This window comes from Struthio camelus, chromosome 1 (assembly GCF_040807025.1).
Source record: "Struthio camelus isolate bStrCam1 chromosome 1, bStrCam1.hap1, whole genome shotgun sequence".
NCBI classification, from domain to species: Eukaryota; Metazoa; Chordata; class Aves; order Struthioniformes; family Struthionidae; genus Struthio; species Struthio camelus.
Window position 1 is genome coordinate 127,467,445 of NC_090942.1, and position 15,180 is coordinate 127,482,624.

At 42.7% G+C, this 15,180-nt stretch overlaps 1 long non-coding RNA gene across 1 annotated transcript in view; it reads right to left on the reverse strand.

The window, feature by feature from the left end:
- Positions 1–699: 699 nt before the first annotated feature.
- Positions 700–15,180, reverse strand: part of LOC104147138 (uncharacterized) — a 29,892-nt gene continuing 15,411 nt past the window's right edge. The window contains exons 4-5 of the long non-coding RNA XR_694858.2: positions 3,273–3,389; positions 700–3,111 (exon numbers count right to left, since the gene is read on the reverse strand). This is a non-coding gene — a long non-coding RNA (uncharacterized lncRNA). The remainder of the gene's footprint in view (positions 3,112–3,272; positions 3,390–15,180) is intronic.

Consider the following 15,180-nt stretch of genomic DNA (forward strand, 5'->3'; position numbering starts at 1 on the left):
TGTTTTGGTCAATTCATTAACTTAATCCATTAAATTTTTAATGGCAGGGTAAAATAAAATGAAAAGGTTTTCTACTTAGAATTATGTCCACCAAGCAGGACTGCTGGTCATGCTGACCACAGCTGGCAGAGGGGAGCTGGAAGGGCATGGGACAAAGCACTGGGTCAACCCCTCCACAGCAAGATGTCCCTTGGGGTCCCTCAGGCTCCTGTGTCTCCTCAGGAGAGCTGTGGCAGTGCCAGCCCACCTAATACAGCCCTTGCCAACAAGTGTGAAAGGGGAAGAGTAGGATTCAGGCTATTGGCAAATAATGTCCTGGGACAGGGATCTAGCTTGAAAATGTTGATTTCTGAATGTGTTTTTCCCAAGTTAGTTAGCTCCGTGTTTCCCTCCTCACCCCATATGGTCCTGGCTGTTTCAAATCACCAGATTCAGCCTGTCACTGGAAGAAGACTGCTCAGCCCACACCCGAACAGCATCATTTCATTCCCAGACTCCTGCCTCAGGTCTGAGCCAGCGTTGCTTCAGATTTCTTGGAAAGAAGCTTTAGGCCACAGACACCACCCTGCTTTCCTGCTGACCTCTCCTCTTGGAAGTGTTTCATGCGTGGTAACTGCAATTAGCTAGGCTTGTCCATGTAAGAATCCCCTTGTCACCCACAACAGTGACGTCAGCAAGGGATAAAATCCAAGCAAATTTCAGATGCAAAAGTAACATTTATTATTCCCAAAATACATCTCATGTATCCCCATCTCATGGGGATAGGTTAACGCAGCATTCAATTTACATATTCGATGCTTATTTTAGCTTTACAACTCACTGTTGATATAGAGTCAGGATCCATACAAAACAATTTAACGGTGTAAAAAGGTTGTTATTTTCATGATTTATTTAACTCTCTTCAGCAATACAACATGGTGCAATAGGGAAGAGATCGAAGGATCTCTGAATTGAGGACGAGACTCTTAACTGATTTGAACCATCTGGCAAGAATGATTTCCTTGATTCCAGGGCATGCATCCCACAAATTGCTATAAACTAATAAAACTGTACAGCCTACAGGAACAATGAAATATGATAACAAACTCAAGCTGTTGAATGAATAGTATAGCCAACAGCTCCCCAGAATGGTTCGTTGATTAGTCAACATCAATACAGAAAAGCTTCACGTGGATAATTTATGGTTCACATAAAGATCACATTTTTATAACATTCTCCTGTTCGCTCGGAGATAATAAAAGACATACTCCAAATCAATATTTATTATTTTAGTTTTCCCTTCCTTCCTACTGGTAAGCTTGACATCCTTCTCCTCCCCATTTATAGCCTGCCATTGCTAACTGAACTCCTTCACAGCCTCTGAGATAAGTATCAGTAAGAGATCCATATATCAAAATAGCAATAAACGAATCCCTTGAGACACATTTAACCACAATGGAATATTTTCAAGATTTAGAGACAAGTTGTTCCATGAGGAACAGAACTACTGAACCTTGATTTCCTGCAGGTCAGTGTCTTACAGCTTTCCTCTTCAACCCCAAATAACCCCTATCTGCTTCCACTATCTAGAGTTCCCCATGTCTCCTCAATCCTTTTCCCTATAACATTTTGCCCTACAATACCTTTGGTTGCCTTCCTGTCTCCCGGGCTTGATAACAATCCCCCTAGTTTCTTCTTCATCCCCTGCTTTCCTTTTCTCTCTTGCCACAAGGGCAAGAGACAACAAATCGTGTGACTAGGCTGGAAGGATGCATTGGAGAGGTGGTTAGCCAGAAGATACACACTCCCAGCCAGCTGGCGGGCTGCCAGACATAAGACATGGCACTGAATTGTCCAGACAGGTCACGAAGACAATCTCTTTCGCTTTCCCCCCTCCAGTATTTTCTTTCAAAATTCAATTAATAAATTATTATTACTGAAAATGCTTTCTCAAGTTTGGTTTAAAGCAGTCAAGAGTTTCACAAGTTACCAGAAGACCATCAGACAGGAATATAATCCACTAACCCTCTTCTCCCAACACCCCAAAGCTAACCACTTGACAATCAGCTCTACACTCCACTACTGAGTGTCAATTAACTCGCATGACTCCAAGGTGGAGCATTCTCTTCTATTATCGCAAGTCTATTTATAAAATTTCCTTGTTCAAAAGAAGGAAAGAAAAGAAAAATTACTTGGAGTATAGGGAAACACTAGCAATTGGACATTTAAGCCAAAGAGGGCTGCAGTAGCACATTTTACTGCACAGCACCTAAAAACAAAGTGTAGCTGCCTGAGTGGTAGTGGTTTATAGCCTTTTAGGCAAATATCAGCTAATACCGTGATTCATGTCCCTAGTCACTCTCTAAAGCAGCACTGTGTTCCTTCCACTGTGTTTTAGATGTGTGCAACAGAATGTTACTGTTTGCTCCAAAACACACTTTATGACTTGCTTCCTTTTCCTTTGGTGTATTAGCAGAGGTTTTTGGCAAGCCTTGACTCCCTTCCAAGGATTTGAGAACAAAAGGGTGAGATTTTAATTTCATTTACTTGGAAGAAACTGGGGGGGGGGGGGGAGAGGAGAGTAATATTATATCCCTCTATGAGCCAAAAGCTGTTGTCCTCTGAGCAGTCTCTGGCCCTATCTTTACATCCACAACAGAAGTTTCACCTTTGAGTTTGGGCTTTCACCAGGAAGAACTGAGAACATATCCTTAAAGCTATTTTGGCACCTATTGATCATTTTGCTTACCTAAGACCATCATTTATATGCTAACAGCAAGCTCAAGGCTGCCACTCAGCTGCCAGTCAGTCCCACAGGTACTGAAGTTTTCCTGGATCACCTCAGCACCTAGCACCGCCTTGTCAATCACTGCAGCACCGAAATGTAGGCTTGTCTCACCAGCAGGCTCCAAAACAGTAACTACACTCAGAGCATGACAAACACCAATCTGTTGCCACAGGAGGGCCAAAGCCCTGGTGCTGCTCACCAGGGGAATGCTGACCGCCGCCACAGGGCACCTGCAGGACGCAGGAGAGCAGGAGAGGCACTGGTGGAGCAGAGGGCTCAGCTGCTAGATCTGGAGATGTCTCAGATGGAAACTTATCCTCGGGAGAGCACCCACATCTGAGGCCCTGCACAGAGGAAGAGAAAGAGGAAGGGCTTCATAGCTCAGGTTCAGCCTGAGGCTGATGAACCCTCGGGGAAGCATAGCCACAGCAGTGTTTATCAGTTTGGGTCAGCACTAGCTGGGCGATCTCTGCATCACATGTCACGTAGGCATGCTCCAACTTACTTCTTAATCCACCTCAGGCAGAGGAGACCTAATGGCTTGTGGGGCTCCTCTGTCGTTGTCCTCACTGCACTGACCCTCCTCCTTCAAAGGGGATGCTCCTTCGTGCCTTCACGTTGCCTAGAGAGAGAAAGGAGCTGTCTCAAGCCGTAAATTTATGAGATGTCAAAAAACTTGTTGATTGGAATGACAAAACCTTAAACTGCACATGGGGCAAAGCTCACCGGCACAGCAAAGGCAACATCAGTTATTCCATTTCATATCCAGATGCTGGCAGCCTGGCAGCCAAGGAAACAAGGAGAGCTAGACTATTCCTGCTCCCGGTGTCGAAGAGCATAGAGCATTGTTATTCACTGCACCGCAAAAATCACTCTGCTTGGGCTCCTGATCAGCAAAGTCTTTTCACAGCATACAGTGGCACTGGCAATTTACAGTATTACATTCTGTGTTGCTTAACATTTTAGCCCTTCAAAGGTTAAACAGACTTCTATTTACTTTCTGTCAACAAAGGCTGACAGACTTCTGTGAAAGCTCAGCTTGCAGCAACTTTCTGACTTTCAGGTAGAGATTCAGCCTCTGCGGATGTTGCAAGTTACTCATGAATAATAGGAGATTAAGGCAGAGTCATGGCCTCAGTATCTGATAAGTTAATTCTTGGATAGATGCTAAGTTATAAATCGGGAAAATGATTGAGTCCATGTGCTCACATGCAGTGGCAGATTTACTTCACCTAGCCGAAATTATTCCCAATCTTGCCTCTATGGCGGCACAACTCTGTGTGAGGCCACACGGAGAACCGCATCAGGAACAGAGGGAGATGGAAAAAACTAGTATAGATTATTTTTTAAATGATCAAACAGTTCTGTTGGCAACAACATAAAGAATGAGATGGAAAGAGAAGGGACAAAGGAGCATAGGAGCGCAAGAGAGGGAGTGGAAACTGTTTAAGAAGTCATTGCCACCCAGACAAGAGCACACAGGTCTGCAGCCTGAGACGTCTAAATCCCATTTGTAAGTCACTTAGCATTCCCCAAATCTCATTCAAAGGGGGATGTAGATATCTCAGGCACATAGGGTTTTTTTAAATGTTACCCCTAGTCCATATTGACAATTCTACACTATTGTCATTTCATTTCAGCTTTTCTCTTGGACGTCGTCTATATATTTATTCATATGAAACGAGACATGAAGGAGGAAAAAAGACTGGGCCAGACCAAAGCTTGCTGGTTTTGTGGATTTCCTCAATAAATCTCTCTATTTTTCTGATAATGACAATTCTTAGCTGACTGCAGCTTATATCTCAGTATTATTGTACAGCAGACATTTGATTAACTTCTGATTAAGCTACAAAAAGTATGTATTTGTCGGTCTTATTCTTTGTTCAGAATATAATGCCTACATCACCAGCAAGAGAGAAAGTGAGGAAGGAAGAAGCTATACTTCCCCTGACGTTACAGAATACATTTGTATAGTGGACCTTCCAATGCCTTGTAAGGAGAGCTTTTAAGATTTCCAGTTACTGAATATCCTATAAATTTCTCTCTTTTATTTTAAATAAAAATAAATCCAAGCCTCACTCTCTGTAAGAACAAAATGTGAGAGAGAGCACATATTGTACAGACACACATTGTACAGTACTGCCAACATCTGTTGCCATAATAAAAGAGTACAGCATTCAAAGCAATAATAAAAATTAGAATAAAATGCTGAAAATACGATTTTTCATTGGTTTCATTCTGCTAGACAGCATCACGTACCTGAGTGGTATAAGGCTATTGCTTATCTTTCAGTGCTGAAGTTCTGGCATTCTGAGCTTCAGCAATTCTCATTAGGCTCATCTTCAGAACTGCGCTATCCTTTATCTTTTCATATATTAGAAATAGATCAAATTGCTATTACAGAAACATGCCTTCTTTTTTTGATAAAACAGCATTGCCTTCGTGCTAGATAATATGTTCTGCTGATGCATGTTAGTAAGCTCCTATTCTTTTGTATCAGATTCTATGAAAAAGCACATTCTTTTTAGCTATTGAATTGATAGGTTGAATAGGTTTGTCAGAATAAAACAATAACACTTAGATTAACAAATGAAAAGTGCAGAAAGTCCTAAGAGGCATTTGGTTTAGATTGACTGAGGATATTTTCCTGTCATGGGATCACGTTAAAATTTTTACTACTATAATAATAATTGTCATAAAAAGTCTTACATAAGCATGCCTAGAGAAGTAGAATTGCAGGCTAAATTTCTTACTCAGCCTGTAAGCAGGAATTAGCTAGTGTTCAACTATTGCGGTTTATGGACTACATTATCCCATTGATTTGAATGACAGATTACAAACATAAAAGAAGTAAAAGCCTCTGCCCTGAGGAATTTACACATTATTAGAAGAGTTGTCTTACAAATGGTGAAATAATGCAAGCAATAGGATTTTTTACTTTTTAAATTAACTTGTTAAATTGTCATCACTACCCAGCAAACATTTAACTAGAACATCTGAGATATGCCTACTATTCCCCGCCCCCCCCCCCAAAAAAGTCTCGTAATTAAAGGTCACGTTCAGCTCAGAAAGGTGAATTTGACTGGATCATACAGCTCTATCCGGATTTAAGCTGACTCATTTTGCATGCCACATTTTTCATATGTGATGTCCTCAGTTACAAAGGGAAAACAGACTGTTTATTGAAAACATACTAAAATTCTCCCACCTGAGAATTTTAAATGAATTTATATGCAGTCTGTACATTACATATATCAGCCAATGTGCATAACTCTGTAAGAAGTGAGGGCAATTTTCCAACACCTGAGAGTCAAAGAGACTTAATATATCAATTTTTCTAACTCAGTGCTTTACAATACAATCCTGTCACTGCCTAAATCTCTGATAAATAATAAACCCTTTAATGATAACTTCACCTTCTATTAACCAAAATGTTCTTAACTTTTGAATTGCAAAATTAAATACAGGGATATTGCTCTATCATGTCTTACATACACTGTTCATCATTTTACTATTCAATTAAAAAAAAAAGTAACAACAGAATTCAACCTAAAGCATTACTGCTAATCTACTTCTGTGCTGCACAGTTTCAGCTGGAAACAGGAGCAGGTGAAGGTCTACAAACAGAGTTCATATTTTAAAAATATTTCGAGACAACAACCTCAATCTTATTTGGCTAATCATTATGGAAATGCAGTGACTCTTTAGAACAGTAAATCAGTAGTAGCTATCTTTTTATATCATTCCTATTACATTACTGTAAGTAATTCAGCTTTATTTTATATATACCAATCATATATAATATGGGTATATTCACAACAAATTGTAATAAAAATGCCACGTAGCAGCCTTGCAAAAATAACACAAAGGCAAAAAATGCAACTCCAACAACCAAAACAGACATCAAATACCTTCAGATAGGCCCCCCACAAAAACTTACTGGATAAGGAGAACGTGTTCAGGCCTCCATCACTGGCCAGAAAACAGCTTCTTTGATTGTACAGAGGATGGAGTATGTAGTCATGACCCAAGATTAGAAACTTCCGCCATTGTCACTGGCTGACATGACAAAAAACAATGATGCTTTTTGTTTATAGATTTCATCTAGATAACCTTTTCTAAGGGGTGGCTTACTAATGGTGATAATGTACCTAAAGGCAACATCCTTTCATCTAGCAATTAACTGGAGTCAGTGTCACCCCTTTTGCTGCTGCAGAGTTGATAACAGCAGCCATTGATACCAGCTGTTACGATTTCAGGGGTGCACAAATGACTCAAGAATTCCTGGAGTTTCCGAAAGCTGCACTTAAAGCTCCCATGTTTGCCCAAAGCCAGGGAATTTCAAGTGCACTCCCTTCGAATAAGTTTTAAACTCCCAGAATTCCTCTGTCCTCACAAACATCAATATTATTGTGCCTCTAAAAGGCAGCAGGCCAATCGGTGCCTCGTATGTGTAAGTTGCAAGTCAACGTATACTGGATTTTTCTAAGTGAACCTTTCCCAGGTCTACCTTCCAATTTTCCAGTGTGCTCGCAAGAAATAGATTCGCCGAACTCAAAGATCACTGTTTTCAGCAGTGATTATAACAGCTCTTATCCACTATTTGAGGCCTAGAGGAGAAGCAAACTTATGTCAAAGTTACTCGTTACGTTACAGTACTCATTGCATGACTTGAGAAGCCAGTTCCTTACAGTGGTCTTTGGTTAGTCTGACACAGAGACGTGCCCATGCTCTACAGAATGTTGTCATATAGTTTATCTTCTTAAGGCATTTTTCCCAGTCTTTGACCAAGAATTTGAGGAGGACTGATTCATTCAAGGAGCGTCTCAATTTTTCGCTGCTGCTGAATCTTGTAACCTGTACGATGATCTCAGAATGCAAGCTTGTACTGGACACACTATTGCTTTTCTCACTAGCTTTAGTGCTTCTGGTAACCATCACAGCTTTTTAAGATGTCTCTGACAACTACTTGGCTAACTAGTAGGTCTGTCTCACAGAATAGCTTATTATACACCAAAGTCCAGGTAACCATGATACTGAAGGAATTTAAAAGTCACATCTGGTCCCCTTCCCTGGACAACATAAAGTTTACAACATGAATGTAAGGAATTCAAAATGCCGTCAGGTTTTCACTTTCAAAACCTTTTAGGTGACTGAGTTATACTTCAAACGAATGCATGATTTATAAAAATGAGTAGTCACAAAGGACTCAGTCAAAATGAGCTTGGCAGATGTTATCAGAAACACTGCTGATACACTGAAGTGTCTCTTCCAAATGGGCAACATCAAATTTGATTATTCTGCAGCCAAGGAAGGAATTAATTCCATAATAATCTAAAGAAGTGTTTCACATATAACTTTGTCAAGCCTGTCAACACAGGTATTGTGCCAACCCTTCATTAGCTGTTGGATAGAGCCTCAAGCTATGGTGCAAAATTCTACACATCTTTCTCACAAACATGTTTCTTGGAAAGATTTGCCAATAGTAAACAGAAGATTGCAAGTGGTTTGGAAGTCACCATCCCCAAAATGTTTCCATGTAGCCTGTGCATTTATGCACATAGCTTTTGCACAAAGAGTTTAATCAAAAATACTTACATTTGGCAGTTCTAATACTTGCAAAATCATTGATTCCTAATGTCACCTCCGGTCACAGGGAAACAGCTGAGGGCTGGTAGTCAGCACGGTGGTGGCTTGCCAATACATCATTCCAAACTGAAGTATTGAACTTTGTACTGCTGGATTGCTTTTGATATGAGAGCAAATGTGAACAGGCCAGGCACTCTCTTGCATGTACTACAGCTCTGCTGTGCTCTGCCAGTCTGTAACGTGGGAGGGCCAGTCCCATCCCTACCACCATAGGCTGTCTCTGATGCTGAATGTTCACTGTTTACATCTCGCAGCAATAACTGATAGGTTTTCTGGACATAGTCTTACAAATGGCAACAGAACAGCAATTCTGCTTATACAGGATAAGGTACCTTCTCTCCTGATTTTCTCCTGAAGGCTATCAGCATTGCTCACACTGAATGTTCTGCACACAAAAAGAAGAATATTTAGTAACAGCACACTGCCTTATACATAAGTTGATGGTATGTTCTGAACTAAAGGGTGTCTCCTTCTCTGAAATTACTGAATAAGACATGTGATGTCCCACTCTGTTTATCCTTTAAATGCCATTTATGTTAGTTGTTAGCTTCATAATGTGACTGCCTAACAAATAGCAGTAAAATGTGCTTTGGTAGATGATTTTTTACACATGTGACTGTATAAACCATATTGACTGAAAAAAGTTTATCAAAGGAACATGGAAGACATGCAAAACACAGCCCCAGAAGATCTAACTGTGAATCTGCTGTGGCTTTATGGTAGAAATTCAGAGATTACTCTTCTGAGAACTATTGAGATTTACCATTACAGGTTCTATTAGGTTATGTAATTATGGGCCAAGCACCATAAACATGAAGACCTGACAAGGAGCAGAGGAACAATGCCAGGTGGGGAACCCCAATAACCTAATCACTGCCAAGGGAGCACCCTGACGTCCCATGACCATCACAGGAGGGTGGCCAGGCCATGGCCCGGCTGTGAGAGGAGTCTACAGGAGATCCTCTCCCTGGACGGCCTTGCAGACTGAGGCAGGTTACTGCCTCCAGGGGTGTGGTACTCATTATAGGACTTTAAGAAAAGCAATTGGGGCATTGTGTATAACTTACTATGGAAACGTTTTAAAGGCGATTGCAAAAACGTTTGAGACATGGGATGTTAAGGGCAAAGACCAAAGTCAGGAAAAGGAAGTGATGAATGTGAGTTGCAGAGGAACAACTGTGGAAAAATAGAGGGAAAAGAAAATAAGAGGAGCCAGCTGCGTGTAAACTGATTGCTGGTCAGGACATTTGTCTGGCCACGCCTTGCACCTGATCAGTGCAGTCTGTCCTGTTTTCTTATTAAACTCCACTTCTAACTATTTTCCTGGGCAGAGAGACTCCCTATGTTGTATGCACATGTGCATATGGAGGTCTAAGTGCCAGCAAAGGGAAAGGGGACCATAGGTCATAGGGACCTGTGTGTCCCTGGTGCCAGCAACTGGAGAGACTGGTGTGTGTGTATGTGTTTTTGTGTGAGTTTTCCTAGGGAACTTCAACCATCTGTACATCTGTAAGTGTATGTATGTATAATTTGCTAGTAGATTTCAAGCTGCACTAGCTAGCAGGTAGGATAAAAGGTCTGGGAGTGAGCTGCTAGAAACACCATGGTTCGGGGGCCAGATACTGCAGAGAAAGCAGAGGTTTGAGAGTCAGCTACTGGAGGAACCATAGGTCTCGACCAGCTAGTGGAGAGACACATGTGCATGTGTGCGTGTGTGTACGTATGCGTGTGTGTGCGTGTCTGTGGGTGCGCATGTGTATGAGTGGGTCTCAGCAGCATGAACTGAGGCTGCAGTCCCACCTCTGCAACAACGTGAACATTTTAGTTTTGTGTTTGTCTCAGTGAGCAACCAAGAAGAAAAGGATAGCAAGGCCAAGCATGGGATGCTGCAGTGCATGGATTGCAAAGAGCTCATTTCCACGCATTCTCAGCCATCAGGCTGGAGCACCTCACCCAGCTCAGCCAGGTGGAGGCAGCTGCAGGGCAGGTGACTTGGCAGACCTCCATGCACAAGATTTTCCAGGTCACAAAAAGCACATCCTTAGCCTATGCACATCCTGTTCTCTCAAGAGGGGAAAGGGAGGAAGAATCTGATGTCGGAGCTGGCCACCCAAGGGTAGCCTTGACAGTTCCTTGATTGAAACCAACAGGCTCCAGCAGGGGCAGTGCTTGCCCAAGCCCTTGCAGTAGTGTATAGCACCTGGAGGAGCCCTCTGCCCCCAGGGTACCCAGGAGACAGCCACAATCTGCCCTGCCAAGCAGTGTGACAGAAAGTCTGGGAGTGATATGGCCAAATTCCTAGGTGGGCCACACTGTGTCCCAAGGGTGCAGCTGTGGTTCTTCAGCCTCCTGGGATGGTGCACGGCTAAGGATCAAGAGCTGTCCCTCATGTTCTGGTTGCAAATGGCATGTCCTGCCTCTGGCTCTGGGAAGCAGGTAGGTCCAGCCCTCCTCACCCGGCTGGTCATGGCTGCAAAACAGGACAGTGGGGATACAGCCCCTTGGGCTACCCCTGCGCAACTGTTCCTGTGTAATTATGCTGAAGTCACGCATTTGCATTCACTTGCAGCCCAGGCACCGGCATTAAATTCCTAATAAAATAGACTTTCATAGGTTACTGCAAAAATGCAAACAGATGGCATACGACTTTGAGCACAGCTGATGTGAAGAGCTGTCAAAAGGAATCAGGAAGTACTTTCCCTTTACAGTGTGGTACGATGGGGTGGCTCCAGGTTATAACACGTAGCCTTGCCAGAGCCATCGCACCTTCATATCAATGTAGTTTGCAGTGCAGGGTTCCCAGGGAGCTTTGCGGTAAGTTAGGTGAGGGGGTTTTTTGAATATGTCAACAGAGGTAGAGGAAGAAAGACTCACCTTCTTTAACAGTTGGCCTCATTCTGAAACTGCCATCTAATCTCAGGACTCTGCTTCTAACCCAAGTGTAGAGAAGGATTATAACTGCCCTGAATTTTGTATTAAATGGAGCACTAAGGAAGATCCTGCACACATCTAAGAAACTGCAAGCCTAGGCATTAAAAAAACATCCCTTTTTGAACTTTAACAAACTAACAAATTATGTTAGGCTTTGAACTTCCAATTATGAACATTCAGGGGACAACAGAGCTATGCAAGGAACATGCAATTTGTGATTTATTTGATTTGTTAGGTTCTCCTGCTCTCTGAATATCACAAGCACACTGCAACCATCTTACAGGATTTTGTTTATTCATATGCATTTGATTAACACTACTCAGAATTCTTGACAAGGTGGATTGTTCATAAATAATCAAAATCTGAATTGTGTTGCTTAGTTGTAATTTGTTAGGGAAAAGGAATTTTTTTTTTCTGTTTACAAACCAGGAAAGCACAGAAGCACTTGTACTCAGAAGTTGATTTCTGTATCTGTTTATCTGTGTGGCTTTCAAACTTACTCTCACCAAACACTCCTGCCAGTATAACCATTGTTCAAATAGGCATAGCGTGGAAACACAAAAGTTTGTAAGCGTGTTCACTCAGACTGAACTCATTTAAAAACTCAGCCACTATTTGCATCTTTTAATTATGTACTAAGAACGGGCAGTGCAAGCAACAAAACAAAACCTAAAGAGAGAAGGCAGCCATGCCCTAGAAATTAAGCCCCTTGTTCAAGCCCCAGCAGACTGTATCAGAGCTGGCCCTGAAAAAAAGGAAAATGAAAAACAGTTCTCATTTATCCAACTTTCAAAGTTTCACTCAGTGAATCTTCTCTCCTTCACTCTTGCTTTGTGCAGACGACTACTGTGCTAGCAAAGCCATTTTCTTTCCGCAGAAAATGTGAATATTCCCTCTGAAGAGCACTTGAAGCATAGCAGGGGGAAATACTGCAGTGGAGAGAGTTTTCTCTGAAACGAACCATAATGGATTCCTTTTTATGCCTGTGTTAAGGAACTTGCTTCAGACAGAAGAGTAGCTAGGGTCCTTTGGAGATAATGTCCCTTTTTCCTTTTGCCATATGTCAAATGGAGTTTGAAAGGGAAAATTTTTGTTCCCTCGGATCTGTGCTGGGGTACTTACTGCTGGTCTTCAGCAGTACTGAGTCGTGCAGGGCCTGGGGTAGGGGAAGGATTTATAGTCTAAGAGAGCAGGAGGAAAGAGAGATCGGACCCCTGGATTATATTCTTTGCTCCAAGAACGAGACAAATAATCACTTACATTCAGACAGAAAACTTCCCCTTTGAATTATTTTTTCCATTTCCCTCCAATGGCAGCTTATCTCCCCAAAACGGTCTTCACTTTTAAAATCAATATATAACTGATCAGACAGCTAAAATAGCTCCTTACAGTAGGTGTCTCTAGTCAGTGACTGATTTGCATTAAGAAAGATGACAGCCAAGTGTGAAGAGGAAAGAGTGATAGTTTAATTTTAGAAAAATTCCACATCCATTGGAGAAACGATTACTAAGCACTATGTACGCTCATACATAAATTACTTCTAAAAATGTGAAAAGATATTAAAACGCTAAGTATTTTCTCTCAGCAGGAGCAGGAAAGCTCCACATCAGACGCTGCACACGGCTCAGGAAAACGCGGGGGCCCCGGCCACGCATAGGAAGGGAGGCTGCTCGCCGGCGAGGCGTTCCCCAGCCCGGGGAGCGCGCGCGGGCCAGGCAGCTCCAGCCCCGGCCTCCCCGCGCGGAGCAGCTTTGCCAGCCGGTGCTCTGGCGTTTGCAGGGTCCATGCAGGAAGCCCGACCAGAGCGCGGGCCCCTGGCTGCCCCCAGGCACGGGCTGCGAGGCAGAGCAAAGCCGACAGCAAACGGCTGTGGAGGAAGCAGGCAGCCGGAGAGAAAAGGGGGCACAGGGAAGCGGGGAGAGTGGGGTCAGACAGCTGCTGCAAGGCAAAAGCACCTTTCAGCCCCACAGGGGAAAAGGGGAGGAACCTTCTCGCCTCGCTCTGTACCGTGTGAACTGGTGGCAGGGTCCGGGCTATCAGCAAGCACGGCAGGCGGCAGAAATCGGCCCAAGAGGCTGTCAAAAGCCCTCTCCAGTTACAATGGTGCAATCCCCTGAAGTCAGCATTGGGCCGGCTGGTTGCAAATGTGTTAGCAAAAAGCAGTATTTTTTTCACAAAGGCCACATAAAGCACCTATAGGAGAGGGAAAGAGAGGGGATGCCAACTTGCGCGTATTTTACAAAATCTGCAGTTACCGAAGTGACCTGCCTAAGCATGGAAATGAAAGCTGAGCCCTGGCGCAGGCAGCCAGAGCGCTTCTCACTGCCGTGGAGCCATTTATAAAAAGCAGCTGAGCAGGATGCAAACACTTTTCAGGGGAGCCCATTTCTTTGCTTGGATATATTCTGCAGAGGAGATGAGCTCTGTATTCTGCCAGCACAGCAGCCTTTGCTAAGTGTGTGGCAGGCCTAAGGGCACCGGTACACGGACATGTAATTATGGAAATAAATAGCAAGGTTCCCAAGCAAGCAGGCTCGGGAGCACAAGGCAGCCAGTTCTCACTGTAACCTCTACAGAGCCAAAAGCAACTTCAAGGAGCATGACACAGCCGTCAGGGGGACGTGCCAGAGAGGCAGGTGCCAGCTCCTGAAATAAGTCCTACAGCTTGTCAACAAAGCCCTGTTATCTCTCTCCAGAAAAAGACTAATAGAGGGCTGAGGCCTGGCACTGACAAAATACCAGTCTGCTGGAGTTGGGATTTGGATTAGCTGCTGATTTTGTTTTGATTTTTTTTTTTTTTTGATTTTACTAGGATAAGCTCTTTCTTCTGTCCTCTCACAGTCCAAGCTGAGAAAAAGCAGGATCTTCCACAAATGAAGCCCACATCCTGCTGTGAGCTTGTGTTAAGGGATGTGTTCAGAGGTAACAGGGACTACTCTTGCAAGATGAATTACAGGCTCAGAGCCTATATGAGGGAAGGAAGGGAAAGACTCAAGAGGAGAGAAAGGTGTGTGAGGAGTGAGAAAAAAGATGAGAAGGTCACTGCAAGACTATTAGAGCATACTTTTATGCTTTTTACTAGATGCATATGATTTTTCTGTGTCAAGAAGAGGACGTGTACGTGGCATTTGTCCTATGCTAACACACTCTGAAAGAACAGAGCATCAGTCACTCACTGTTCCATGTCCTACATTAGCTAAATTTTACAGAGGCATCCCTCCAAGTAGGGAATAACTCCATGCATCACAGCTCAGGTTTGACAGGAGCATTAAAAGGCAATATATATTTTGATATATCAATCCAAATTCATAGGTAACAGAGGTCAGACGTGATGTAAAAAAATTGGTAAAGCTGTTGTCTGTAAAAAAGTTGAATTTGTGGCCCTCTAATAATCCTCTAATAATCTAATAATCCATCTTATAATCCTATATAAAGATCTGATTCAAACAATATAAGCTTGTACTAGCTGATATTTTAATTACCTTCATCTCATTGCCTTGGAAACCTCCTGTCTTCTTGCATTATAAGTCCTGGCACATTTGACACTTTAATGTAGAAGATCACGTTAGAAAGACAGCAAACTTTTATTGGTGTTGTCTTCATTGCTATACCCTCAACCTCCATTATTTGACATATTCACTCTACATATTGCCCAGCTTCCCTTAGACATAATAGGAAGCTTATTCCTGGCTTCATTCTAGTCAAGAAAATTAACGCATAAGCAAATTGTATCTCATACAGGGCCAGATCTTTTTAGGGATTTTTGTGCTTATGAGACAAAACAGCACAGGCAATTCTCTCTCCAGAAAAGTATACCCATGAATGTTAACAGA